Source organism: Embiotoca jacksoni, unplaced genomic scaffold, assembly GCF_022577435.1.
Source record: "Embiotoca jacksoni isolate LCO1_2020_lvr unplaced genomic scaffold, fEmbJac1.0.p SCAF_40, whole genome shotgun sequence".
Taxonomy (NCBI): Eukaryota; Metazoa; Chordata; class Actinopteri; family Embiotocidae; genus Embiotoca; species Embiotoca jacksoni.
The window spans coordinates 2,296,108-2,312,500 of NW_027185393.1; the positions used below are offsets into that span (position 1 = coordinate 2,296,108).

The following is a 16,393-nucleotide window of genomic DNA, read 5'->3' on the forward strand; positions in this document are numbered from 1 at the left end:
TTTTAATTACACACCGCCAATTCACAACACAGGTTGTTTCATGGCACTTAACACAGTAAAGTTAATTGTTACAACGGAACATTATGACATTATACAGAGAAACCCAATAATTAAACAATTCCCACAGAAGCCACGAGGGTAAAAAAAACAAAACTCCTCTTTAAAAAGGGAGAAAAACCTCCAACAGAGGGAAGAAAAACTCTTTTAACAGGAAGAAACTTCCATCAGAAGGAAAGAAAAACTGTCTTTTAACAGAAGAAACCTCCAACAGAAGGAAAAACTCTCTTTTAACAGAAGAAACTTCCAACAGAAGGAAGGAAAAACTCTCTTTTAACAGAAGAAACCTCCAACAGAAGGAAAAACTCTCTTTCAACAGAAGAAACCTCCAACAGAAGGAAGGAAAAACTCTCTTTTAAGAGAAGAAACCTCCAACAGAAGGAAAAACTCTCTTTCAACAGAAGAAACTTCCAAATGAAGGAAGGAGAAAACTCTCTTTAACAGAAGAAACTTCCAACAGAAGGAAGGAAAAACTCTTTTTTAACAGGAAGAAACTTCCAACAGAAGGAAGGAAAAAAAATATCTTTTAACAGGAAGAAACTTCCAACAGAAGCAAAAACGCTCTTTTCACAGAAGAAACCTCCAACAGAAGGAAGGAAAAACTCTTTTAACAGAAGAAACCTCCAACAGAAGGAAAAACGCTCTTTTAACAGAAGAAACCTCCAACAGACAGAAAAATGCTCTTTTAACAGAAGAAACTTCCAACAGAAGGAAAAACTCTCTTTTAACAGAAGAAACCTCCAACAGAAGGAAGGAAAAACTCTCTTTTAAGAGAAGAAACTTCCAACAGAAGGAAAAACTCTCAACAGAAGAAACTTCCAAATGAAGGAAGGAAAAACTCTCTTTTAACAGAAGAAACCTCCAACAGAAGGAAAAACTCTCTTTCAACAGAAGAAACTTCCAAATGAAGGAAGGAGAAAACTCTCTTTAACAGAAGAAACTTCCAACAGAAGGAAGGAAAAAAAATATCTTTTAACAGGAAGAAACTTCCAACCAAAGAAAGGAAAAACTCTCTTTTAAGAAAAGAAACCTCCAACAGAAGGAAAAACTCTCTTTTAACAGAAGAAACTTCCAACAGAAGGAAGGAAAAACTCTCTTTTAACAGAAGAAACCTCCGACAGAAAGAAGGAAAAACTCTCTTTTAACAGAAGAAACTTCCAACAGAAGGAAGGAAAAATTATCTTTTAACAAGAAGAAACTTCCAACAGAAGGAAGGAAAAACAATCTTTTAAGACAAGAAACCTCCAACAGAAGGAAGGAAAAACTCTTTTTTAACAGAAGAAACCTCCAACAGAAGGGAAAACGCTCTTTTAACAGAAGAAACCTCCAACAGAAGGAAAAACTCTCTTTTAAGAGAAGAAACCTCCAACAGAAGGAAAAACTCTCTTTTAACAGAAGAAACCTCCAACAGAAGGAAGGAAAAACTCTTTTTTAAGAGAAGAAACCTCCAACAGAAGGAAAAACTCTCTTTCAACAAAAGAAACTTCCAAATGAAGGAAGGAAAAACTCTCTTTCAACAGAAGAAACTTCCAAATGAAGGAAGGAAAAACTCTCTTTCAACAGAAGAAACTTCCAAATGAAGGAAGGAAAAACTCTCTTTCAACAGAAGAAACCTCCAACAGAAGGAAAAACGCTCTTTTCACAGAAGAAACCTCCAACAGAAGGAAAAACGCTCTTTTCACAGAAGAAACCTCCAACAGAAGGAAGGAAAAACTCTTTTAACAGAAGAAACCTCCAACAGAAGGAAAAACGCTCTTTTAACAGAAGAAACCTCCAACAGACAGAAAAATGCTCTTTTAACAGAAGAAACTTCCAACAGAAGGAAAAACTCTCTTTTAACAGAAGAAACCTCCAACAGAAGGAAGGAAAAACTCTCTTTTAAGAGAAGAAACTTCCAACAGAAGGAAAAACTCTCAACAGAAGAAACTTCCAAATGAAGGAAGGAAAAACTCTCTTTTAACAGAAGAAACCTCCAACAGAAGGAAAAACTCTCTTTCAACAGAAGAAACTTCCAAATGAAGGAAGGAGAAAACTCTCTTTAACAGAAGAAACTTCCAACAGAAGGAAGGAAAAAAAATATCTTTTAACAGGAAGAAACTTCCAACCAAAGAAAGGAAAAACTCTCTTTTAAGAAAAGAAACCTCCAACAGAAGGAAAAACTCTCTTTTAACAGAAGAAACTTCCAACAGAAGGAAGGAAAAACTCTTTTAACAGAAGAAACCTCCGACAGAAAGAAGGAAAAACTCTCTTTTAACAGAAGAAACTTCCAACAGAAGGAAGGAAAAATTATCTTTTAACAAGAAGAAACTTCCAACAGAAGGAAGGAAAAACAATCTTTTAAGACAAGAAACCTCCAACAGAAGGAAGGAAAAACTCTTTTTTAACAGAAGAAACCTCCAACAGAAGGGAAAAACGCTCTTTTAACAGAAGAAACCTCCAACAGAAGGAAGGAAAAACTCTCTTTTAAGAGAAGAAACCTCCAACAGAAGGAAGGAAAAACTCTCTTTTAAAAGAAGAAACTTCCAACAGAAGGAAGGAAAAACTCTCTTTTAAGAGAAGAAACCTCCAACAGAAGGAAAAACTCTCTTTTAACAGAAGAAACCTCCAACAGAAGGAAGGAAAAACTCTCTTTTAACAGAAGAAACCTCCAACAGAAGGAAAAACTCTCTTTTAACAGAAGAAACCTCCAACAGAAGGAAAAACGCTCTTTTAACAGAAGAAACCTCCAACAGAAGGAAAAACGCTCTTTTAAGAGAAGAAACCTCCAACAGAAGGAAGGAAAAACTCTCTTTTAAGAGAAGAAACCTCCAACAGAAGGAAGGAAAAACTCTCTTTTAACAGAAGAAACCTCCAACAGAAGGAAGGAAAAATTATCTTTTAACAAGAAGAAACTTCCAACAGAAGGAAGGAAAAACAATCTTTTAAGACAAGAAACCTCCAACAGAAGGAAGGAAAAACTCTTTTTTAACAGAAGAAACCTCCAACAGAAGGGAAAAACGCTTTTTTAACAGAAGAAACCTCCAACAGAAGGAAAAACTCTCTTTTAAGAGAAGAAACCTCCAACAGAAGGACAAACTCTCTTTTAACAGAAGAAACCTCCAACAGAAGGAAGGAAAAACGCTCTTTTAACAGAAGAAACCTCCAACAGACAGAAAAATGCTCTTTTAACAGAAGAAACTTCCAACAGAAGGAAAAACTCTCTTTTAATAGAAGAAACCTCCAACAGAAGGAAAAACGCTCTTTTAACAGAAGAAACCTCCAACAGAAGGAAGGAAAAACTCTCTTTTAAGAGAAGAAACCTCCAACAGAAGGAAGGAAAAACTCTCTTTTAACAGAAGAAACCTCCAACAGAAGGAAGGAAAAACTCTCTTTTAAGAGAAGAAACCTCCAACAGAAGGAAAAACTCTCTTTCAACAGAAGAAACTTCCAAATGAAGGAAGGAAAAACTCTCTTTTAAGAGTAGAAACCTCCAACAGAAGGGAAAACTCTCTTTTAAGAGAAGAAACTTCCAACAGAAGGAACAACTCTCTTTCAACAGAAGAATCTTCCAAATGAAGGAAGGAAAAACTCTCTTTTAACAGAAGAAACTTCCAACAGAAGGAAAAACTCTCTTTTAAGAGAAGAAACCTCCAACAGAAGGAAAAACTCTCTTTTAACAGAAGAAACTTCCAACAGAAGGAAAAACTCTCTTTTAAGAGAAGAAACCTCCAACAGAAGGAAAAACTCTCTTTCAACAGAAGAAACTTCCAAATGAAGGAAGGAAAAACTCTCTTTTAACAGAAGAAACTTCCAACAGAAGGAAAAACTCTCTTTTAACAGAAGAAACTTCCAACAGAAGGAAAAACTCTCTTTCAACAGAAGAAGCTTCCAAATGAAGGAAGGAAAACTCTCTTAACGAACAGAACTGATAACATCTTCCACCAGGCTGCAGCATCTGCAGCTTCGATCCAGTTGTGTTCTGTCACATTTGGTGGACCAGCCGAGCGCGAACCAGCGGATGTTTAGAAAGTCTTAACCAGAGAAAAGGAGTAGAAGAAGGTGTGTAAACCTTCACCAAGGTTGCTGTGGGTTGAAATGATGAATTCACTGTGAACATGTTTCAGTACTGAAGCGTGTGTAATGGTTGACTGGCAGCTCTGGTGATAAGCCTCTTTGTTCACGCATGACAGAGCACCAGACAATGGAGTCTGCTGAGAGACCATGAGAGAGACTGTGTGTGTGTGTGTGTGTGTGTGTGTGTGTGTGTGTTGTTGTGTGTGTGTGTGTGTGTGTGTGTGTGTGTGTGTGTGTGTGTGTGTGTGTGTGTGTGTGGTCTTTGTTCTGTTTTTTTTAGGTCAGAGTTTCTGTGTCAGTAGGTCCAGACGCTTCATCCAATGATGAAGCAGCACCTTGGACAGAGCTGCTATACATTACAGCCTGTCAGCAGCCTCACACTCACACACACCCTCACACACACACTCATCCTCACACCCTCTCACACACCCTAACACACTCTCACACCCTCCCACACACACTCTTTCACACAACCTCACACACCCTCAGACCCTCTCACACACTCACACACACCCTCACACCCTCTCACACACCCTCACACACTCTCACACACCCTCACACACTCTCACACACTCACACACACCCTCACACCCTCTCACACACCCTCACACACTCTCACACACCCTCACACACTCTCACACACTCACACACACCCTCACACACTCACACACCATCACACCCTCTCACACACTCTCACACACTCTCACACACCCTCAGACCCTCACACACACCCTCACACACTCTCACACACCCTCAGACCCTCACACACCCTCACACCCTCTCACACACCCTCAGACCCTCACACACCCTCTCACACACCCTCACTCACTCTCACACACTCTCACACACCCTCTCACACACCCTCAGACCCTCTCACACACTCACACACACCCTCACACCCTCTCACACACTCACACACACCCTCACACCCTCTCACACACCCTCACACCCTCTCACACACCCTCACACACTCATACACACCCTCTCACACACCCTCACACCCTCTCACACACCCTCACACCCTCTCACACACTCACACCCTCTCACACACCCTCACACACTCTCTCACACCCTCACACCCTCTCACACTCTCTCACACCCTCACACCCTCTCACACACTCTCACACCCTCTCACACCCTCTCACACACTCTCTCACACCCTCACACACCCTCACACACTCTCACACACCCTCACACCCTCTCACACCCTCTCACACCATCTCACACACCCTCACACACTCTCACACACTCACACACACCCTCACACACCCTCACACCCTCTCACACACCCTCACACACCCTCAGACCCTCACACACCCTCTCACACACCCTCACACACTCTCACACACCCTCACACACTCTCACACTCTCACACACCCTCAGACCCTCACACACCCTCAGACCCTCACACACCCTCTCACACACCCTCACACACTCTCACACACTGTCACACACCCTCTCACACACCCTCACACACTCATACACACCCTCTCACACACCCTCACACACTCTCACACACCCTCACACACTCATACACACCCTCACACCGTCTCACACCATCACACACTCATACACACCCTCACACCGTCTCACACACCCTCACACCCTCTCACACCCTCTCACACACTCTCACACACTCACACACACCCTCACACCCTCTCACACACCCTCACACACTCATACACACCCTCACACACTCATACACACCCTCACACCATCTCACACACCCTCACAACCTCTCACACACTCATACACACCCTCACACACTCATACACACCCTCTCACACTCATACACACCCTCTCACACACTCACACACACCCTCACACCCTCTCACACACTCTCACACCCTCTCACACACCCTCACACCCTCTCACACACCCTCACACCCTCTCACACACCCTCACACACCCTCACACACTCTCTCACACCCCTCACACACCCTCACACACTCTCACACACCCTCACACCCTCTCACACACCCTCACACCCTCTCACACACCCTCACACACCCTCACACACCCTCACACACTCTCACACACCCTCACACCCTCTCACACACCCTCACACCCTCTCACACCCTCTCACACACTCTCTCACACCCTCACACACTCACACACACCCTCACACCCTCTCACACACCCTCACACACTCTCACACACCCTCACACCCTCTCACACACCCTCACACCCTCTCACACACCCTCACACACCCTCAGACCCTCACACACCCTCTCACACACCCTCACACACTCTCACACACTCTCACACACCCTCAGACCCTCACACACTCTCACACACCCTCAGACCCTCACACACCCTCAGACCCTCACACACCCCTCACACACTCTTTCACACACTCTCACACACCCTCAGACCCTCACACACCCTCTCACACACCCTCACACACTCTCACACACTCTCACACACCCTCTCACACACCCTCAGACCCTCTCACACACTCACACACACCCTCACACACTCACACACACCCTCACACCCTCTCACACACCCCTCACACCCTCTCACACACCGTCACACCCTCTCACACACCGTCACACCCTCTCACACACCCCTCACACACCCTCACACCCTCTCACACACCCTCACACACTCATACACACCCTCTCACACACCCTCACACACTCTCACACACCCTCACACACTCATACACACCCTCACACCGTCTCACACACCCTCACACACTCATACACACCCTCACACCGTCTCACACACCCTCACACACTCTCTCACACCCTCACACCCTCTCACACTCTCTCACACCCTCTCACACACTCTCACACCCCTCTCACACACCCTCACACACTCTCTCACACCCTCACACACCCTCACACACTCTCACACACCCTCACACCCTCTCACACCCTCTCACACACCCTCACACACTCTCACACACTCACACACACCCTCACACCCTCTCACACACCCTCACACACCCTCAGACCCTCACACACCCTCTCACACACCCTCACACACTCTCACACACCCTCACACACTCTCACACTCTCACACACCCTCAGACCCTCACACACTCTCACACACCCTCAGACCCTCACACACCCTCAGACCCTCACACACCCTCTCACACACCCTCACACACTCTCACACACTGTCACACACCCTCTCACACACCCTCAGACCCTCTCACACACTCACACACACCCTCACACACTCACACACACCCTCACACCCTCTCACACACCCTCACACTCTCACACACCGTCACACCCTCTCACACACCCTCACACACCCTCACACACTCATACACACCCTCTCACACACCCTCACACACTCTCACACACCCTCACACACTCATACACCACCCTCACACCGTCTCACACCATCACACACTCATACACACCCTCACACCGTCTCACACACCCTCACACCCTCTCACACCCTCTCACACACTCTCACACACTCCCTCACACCCTCTCACACACCCTCACACACTCATACACACCCTCACACACTCATACACACCCTCACAACCTCTCACACACCCTCACAACCTCTCACACACTCATACACACCCTCACACACTCATACACACCCTCTCACACACTCACACACACCCTCACACCCTCTCACACACTCTCACACCCTCTCACACACCCTCACACCCTCTCACACACCCTCACACCCTCTCACACACCCTCACACACCCTCACACACTCTCTCACACCCTCACACACTCTCACACACCCTCACACACACCCTCACACCCTCTCACACACCCTCACACACTCTCACACACGCTCACACCCTCTCTCACACCCTCACACACTCTCTCACACCCTCTCACACACCCTCACACCCTCTCACACACCCTCACACCCTCTCACACACCCTCACACACCCTCACACCCCATCACACCCTCTCACACACTCTCTCACACCCTCACACACTCTCACACACTCACACACACCCTCTCACACACCCTCACACACTCTCACACACCCTCACACCCTCTCACACACCCTCACACCCTCTCACACACCCTCACACACCCTCAGACCCTCACACACCCTCTCACACACCCTCACACACTCTCACACACTCTCACACACCCTCACACACTCTTTCACACACTCTCACACACCCTCAGACCTTCACACACCCTCTCACACACCCTCACACACTCTCACACACTCTCACACACCCTCTCACACACCCTCAGACCCTCTCACACACTCACACACACCCTCACACACTCACACACACCCTCACACCCTCTCACACACCCTCACACCCTCTCACACACCGTCACACCCTCTCACACACCCTCACACACCCTCACACACTCTCTCACACCCTCTCACACACCCTCACATACCCTCTCACACACTCTCACACACCCTCACACCCTCTCACACCCTCACACACTCACACACCCTCACACCCTCTCACACACCCTCACACCCTCTCACATACCCTCTCACACACTCTCACACACCCTCACACACTCTCACACTCATACACACCCTCACACCCTCACACACACCCTCACACCCTCTCACACCCTCTCACACACCCTCACACCCTCTCACACCCTCACACACTCATACACACCCTCACACCCTCTCACACACCCTCACACCCTCTCACACACCCTCACGCCCTCTCACATACCCTCTCACACACTCTCACACACCCTCACACACCCTCACACACTCTCACACACTCATACACACCCTCACACACTCACACACACCCTCACACCCTCTCACACACCCTCACACCCTCTCACACACCCTCACACCCTCTCACACACCCTCACACACCCTCACACCCCCTCACACCCTCTCACACCCTCTCACACACTCTCTCACACCCTCACACACTCTCACACACTCACACACACCCTCACACCCTCTCACACACCCTCACACCCTCTCACACACCCTCTCACACACCCTCACACACCCTCAGACCCTCACACACCCTCTCACACACACTCACACTCTCACACACCCTCTCACACACCCTCAGACCCTCTCACACACTCACACACACCCTCACACACTCACACACACCCTCACACCCTCTCACACACCCTCACACCCTCTCACACACCGTCACACCCTCTCACACACCGTCACACCCTCTCACACACCCTCACACACCCTCACACCCTCTCACACACCCTCACACCCTCTCACACACCCTCACACACTCTCACACACCCTCACACACTCATACACACCCTCACACCGTCTCACACACCCTCACACCCTCTCACACACTCTCACACACTCACACCCTCTCACACACTCTCACACCCTCTCACACACCCTCACACACTCTCACACACCCTCACACACTCTCTCACACCCTCACACACTCATACACACCCTCACACCGTCTCACACACCCTCACACCCTCTCACACACTCTCACACACTCACACCCTCTCACACACCCTCACACACTCTCTCACACCCTCACACCCTCTCACACACTCTCACACCCTCTCACACCCTCTCACACACCCTCACACACTCTCTCACACCCTCACACACTCTCACACACCCTCACACCCTCTCACACCCTCTCACACCCTCTCACACACCCTCACACACTCTCACACACTCACACACACCCTCACACACCCTCACACCCTCTCACACACCCTCACACACCCTCAGACCCTCACACACCCTCTCACACACCCTCACACACTCTCACACACCCTCACACACTCTCACACTCTCACACACCCTCAGACCCTCACACACTCTCACACACCCTCAGACCCTCACACACCCTCAGACCCTCACACACCCTCTCACACACCCTCACACACTCTCACACACTGTCACACACCCTCTCACACACCCTCAGACCCTCTCACACACTCACACACACCCTCACACACTCACACACACCCTCACACCCTCTCACACACCCTCACACTCTCACACACCGTCACACCCTCTCACACACCCTCACACACCCTCACACACTCATACACACCCTCTCACACACCCTCACACACTCTCACACACCCTCACACACTCATACACACCCTCACACCGTCTCACACCATCACACACTCATACACACCCTCACACCGTCTCACACACCCTCACACCCTCTCACACACTCTCACACACTCACACACACCCTCACACCCTCTCACACACCCTCACACACTCATACACACCCTCACACACTCATATACACCCTCTCACACACTCACACACACCCTCACACCCTCTCACACACTCTCACACCCTCTCACACACCCTCACACCCTCTCACACACCCTCACACCCTCTCACACACCCTCACACACCCTCACACACTCTCTCACACCCTCACACACCCTCACACACTCTCACACACCCTCACACACTCTCACACACCCTCACACCCTCTCACACACCCTCACACACCCTCACACACCCTCACACACTCTCACACACGCTCACACCCTCTCTCACACCCTCACACACTCTCTCACACCCTCTCACACACCCTCACACCCTCTCACACACCCTCACACCCTCTCACACACCCTCACACACCCTCACACCCCCTCACACCCTCTCACACACTCTCTCACACCCTCACACACTCTCACACACTCACACACACACCCTCTCACACACCCTCACACACTCTCACACACCCTCACACCCTCTCACACACCCTCACACACACCCTCACACACCCTCAGACCCTCACACACCCTCTCACACACTCTCACACACTCTCACACACCCTCACACACTCTTTCACACACTCTCACACACCCTCAGACCCTCACACACCCTCTCACACACCCTCACACACTCTCACACACTCTCACACACCCTCTCACACACCCTCAGACCCTCTCACACACTCACACACACCCTCACACACTCACACACACCCTCACACCCTCTCACACACCCTCACACCCTCTCACACACCGTCACACCCTCTCACACACCGTCACACCCTCTCACACACCCTCACACACCCTCACACACTCATACACACCCTCTCACACACCCTCACACACTCATACACACCCTCGCACCGTCTCACACACCCTCACACCGTCTCACACACCCTCACACCCTCTCACACACTCACACACACCCTCACACCCTCTCACACACTCTCACACCCTCTCACCCTCTCACACACCCTCACACCCTCTCACACACCCTCACACACTCATACACACCCTCACACCCTCTCACACACCCTCACACACTCATACACACCCTCACACCCTCTCACACCCTCTCACACACTCACACACCCTCACACACCCTCACACACTCTCACACACCCTCACACCCTCTCACACACCCTCACACCCTCTCACACACCCTCACACCCTCTCACACACCCTCACACCCCCTCACACCCTCTCACACCCTCTCACACACTCTCTCACACCCTCACACACTCTCACACACTCACACACACCCTCACACCCCTCTCACACACCCTCACACCCTCTCACACACCCTCACACCCTCTCACACACCCTCACACACCCTCAGACCCTCACACACCCTCTCACACACCCTCACACACTCTCACACACTCTCACACACCCTCAGACCCTCACACACTCTCACACACCCTCAGACCCTCACACACCCTCAGACCCTCACACACCCTCTCACACACCCTCACACACTCTTTCACACACTCTCACACACCCTCAGACCCTCACACACCCTCTCACACACCCTCAGACCCTCACACACCCTCTCACACACCCTCACACCCTCTCACACCCTCACACACTCACACACCCTCACACCCTCTCACACACCCTCACACCCTCTCACATACCCTCTCACACACCCTCACACACTCTCACACACTCATACACACCCTCACACCCTCACACCCTCTCACACACCCTCACACCCTCTCACACCCTCACACACTCATACACACCCTCACACCCTCTCACACACCCTCACACCCTCTCACACACCCTCACACACTCTCACACACCCTCACACCCTCTCACACACCCTCACACCCTCTCACACACCCTCACACACCCTCAGACCCTCACACACCCTCTCACACACCCTCACACACTCTCACACACTCTCACACACCCTCAGACCCTCACACACTCTCACACACCCTCAGACCCTCACACACCCTCAGACCCTCACACACCCTCACACACTCTTTCACACACTCTCACACACCCTCAGACCCTCACACACCCTCTCACACACCCTCACACACTCTCACACACTCTCACACACCCTCTCACACACCCTCAGACCCTCTCACACACTCACACACACCCTCACACACTCACACACACCCTCACACCCTCTCACACACCCTCACACCCTCTCACACACCGTCACACCCTCTCACACACCGTCACACCCTCTCACACACCCTCACACACCCTCACACCCTCTCACACACCCTCACACACTCATACACACCCTCTCACACACCCTCACACACTCTCACACACCCTCACACACTCATACACACCCTCACACCGTCTCACACACCCTCACACACTCATACACACCCTCACACCGTCTCACACACCCTCACACACTCTCTCACACCCTCACACCCTCTCACACTCTCTCACACCCTCTCACACACTCTCACACCCTCTCACACACCCTCACACACTCTCTCACACCCTCACACACCCTCACACACTCTCACACACCCTCACACCCTCTCACACCCTCTCACACACCCTCACACACTCTCACACACTCACACACACCCTCACACCCTCTCACACACCCTCACACACCCTCAGACCCTCACACACCCTCTCACACACCCTCACACACTCTCACACACCCTCACACACTCTCACACTCTCACACACCCTCAGACCCTCACACACTCTCACACACCCTCAGACCCTCACACACCCTCTCACACACCCTCACACACTCTCACACACTGTCACACACCCTCTCACACACCCTCAGACCCTCTCACACACTCACACACACCCTCACACACTCACACACACCCTCACACCCTCTCACACACCCTCACACTCTCACACACCGTCACACCCTCTCACACACCCTCACACACCCTCACACACTCATACACACCCTCTCACACACCCTCACACACTCTCACACACCCTCACACACTCATACACACCCTCACACCGTCTCACACCATCACACACTCATACACACCCTCACACCGTCTCACACACCCTCACACCCTCTCACACCCTCTCACACACTCTCACACACTCCCTCACACCCTCTCACACACCCTCACACACTCATACACACCCTCACACACTCATACACACCCTCACAACCTCTCACACACCCTCACAACCTCTCACACACTCATACACACCCTCACACACTCATACACACCCTCTCACACACTCACACACACCCTCACACCCTCTCACACACTCTCACACCCTCTCACACACCCTCACACCCTCTCACACACCCTCACACCCTCTCACACACCCTCACACACCCTCACACACTCTCTCACACCCTCACACACTCTCACACACCCTCACACACACCCTCACACCCTCTCACACACCCTCACACACTCTCACACACGCTCACACCCTCTCTCACACCCTCACACACTCTCTCACACCCTCTCACACACCCTCACACCCTCTCACACACCCTCACACCCTCTCACACACCCTCACACACCCTCACACCCCATCACACCCTCTCACACACTCTCTCACACCCTCACACACTCTCACACACTCACACACACCCTCTCACACACCCTCACACACTCTCACACACCCTCACACCCTCTCACACACCCTCACACCCTCTCACACACCCTCACACACCCTCAGACCCTCACACACCCTCTCACACACCCTCACACACTCTCACACACTCTCACACACCCTCACACACTCTTTCACACACTCTCACACACCCTCAGACCTTCACACACCCTCTCACACACCCTCACACACTCTCACACACTCTCACACACCCTCTCACACACCCTCAGACCCTCTCACACACTCACACACACCCTCACACACACCCTCACACCCTCTCACACACCCTCACACCCTCTCACACACCGTCACACCCTCTCACACACCCTCACACACCCTCACACACTCTCTCACACCCTCTCACACACCCTCACATACCCTCTCACACACTCTCACACACCCTCACACCCTCTCACACCCTCACACACTCACACACCCTCACACCCTCTCACACACCCTCACACCCTCTCACATACCCTCTCACACACTCTCACACACCCTCACACACTCTCACACTCATACACACCCTCACACCCTCACACACACCCTCACACCCTCTCACACCCTCTCACACACCCTCACACCCTCTCACACCCTCACACACTCATACACACCCTCACACCCTCTCACACACCCCTCACACCCTCTCACACACCCTCACGCCCTCTCACATACCCTCTCACACACTCTCACACACCCTCACACACCCTCACACACTCTCACACACTCATACACACCCTCACACACTCACACACACCCTCACACCCTCTCACACACCCTCACACCCTCTCACACACCCTCACACCCTCTCACACACCCTCACACACCCTCACACCCCCTCACACCCTCTCACACCCTCTCACACACTCTCTCACACCCTCACACACTCTCACACACTCACACACACCCTCACACCCTCTCACACACCCTCACACCCTCTCACACACCCTCTCACACACCCTCACACACCCTCAGACCCTCACACACCCTCTCACACACACTCACACTCTCACACACCCTCTCACACACCCTCAGACCCTCTCACACACTCACACACACCCTCACACACTCACACACACCCTCACACCCTCTCACACACCCTCACACCCTCTCACACACCGTCACACCCTCTCACACACCGTCACACCCTCTCACACACCCTCACACACCCTCACACCCTCTCACACACCCTCACACCCTCTCACACACCCTCACACACTCTCACACACCCTCACACACTCATACACACCCTCACACCGTCTCACACACCCTCACACCCTCTCACACACTCTCACACACTCACACCCTCTCACACACTCTCACACCCTCTCACACACCCTCACACACTCTCACACACCCTCACACACTCTCTCACACCCTCACACACTCATACACACCCTCACACCGTCTCACACACCCTCACACCCTCTCACACACTCTCACACACTCACACCCTCTCACACACCCTCACACACTCTCTCACACCCTCACACCCTCTCACACACTCTCACACCCTCTCACACCCTCTCACACACCCTCACACACTCTCTCACACCCTCACACACTCTCACACACCCTCACACCCTCTCACACCCTCTCACACCCTCTCACACACCCTCACACACTCTCACACACTCACACACACCCTCACACACCCTCACACCCTCTCACACACCCTCACACACCCTCAGACCCTCACACACCCTCTCACACACCCTCACACACTCTCACACACCCTCACACACTCTCACACTCTCACACACCCTCAGACCCTCACACACTCTCACACACCCTCAGACCCTCACACACCCTCAGACCCTCACACACCCTCTCACACACCCTCACACACTCTCACACACTGTCACACACCCTCTCACACACCCTCAGACCCTCTCACACACTCACACACACCCTCACACACTCACACACACCCTCACACCCTCTCACACACCCTCACACTCTCACACACCGTCACACCCTCTCACACACCCTCACACACCCTCACACACTCATACACACCCTCTCACACACCCTCACACACTCTCACACACCCTCACACACTCATACACACCCTCACACCGTCTCACACCATCACACACTCATACACACCCTCACACCGTCTCACACACCCTCACACCCTCTCACACACTCTCACACACTCACACACACCCTCACACCCTCTCACACACCCTCACACACTCATACACACCCTCACACACTCATATACACCCTCTCACACACTCACACACACCCTCACACCCTCTCACACACTCTCACACCCTCTCACACACCCTCACACCCTCTCACACACCCTCACACACCCTCACACACTCTCTCACACCCTCACACACCCTCACACACTCTCACACACCCTCACACACTCTCACACACCCTCACACCCTCTCACACACCCTCACACACCCTCACACACCCTCACACACTCTCACACACGCTCACACCCTCTCTCACACCCTCACACACTCTCTCACACCCTCTCACACACCCTC

At 51.3% G+C, this 16,393-nt stretch overlaps 1 protein-coding gene across 2 annotated transcripts in view; it reads right to left on the reverse strand.

Annotated features, from left to right (window-relative positions):
• The window catches only part of fasn (fatty acid synthase), a 103,417-nt gene that overhangs the window by 79,270 nt on the left and 7,754 nt on the right, over positions 1-16,393 (reverse strand). The window lies entirely within an intron of this gene.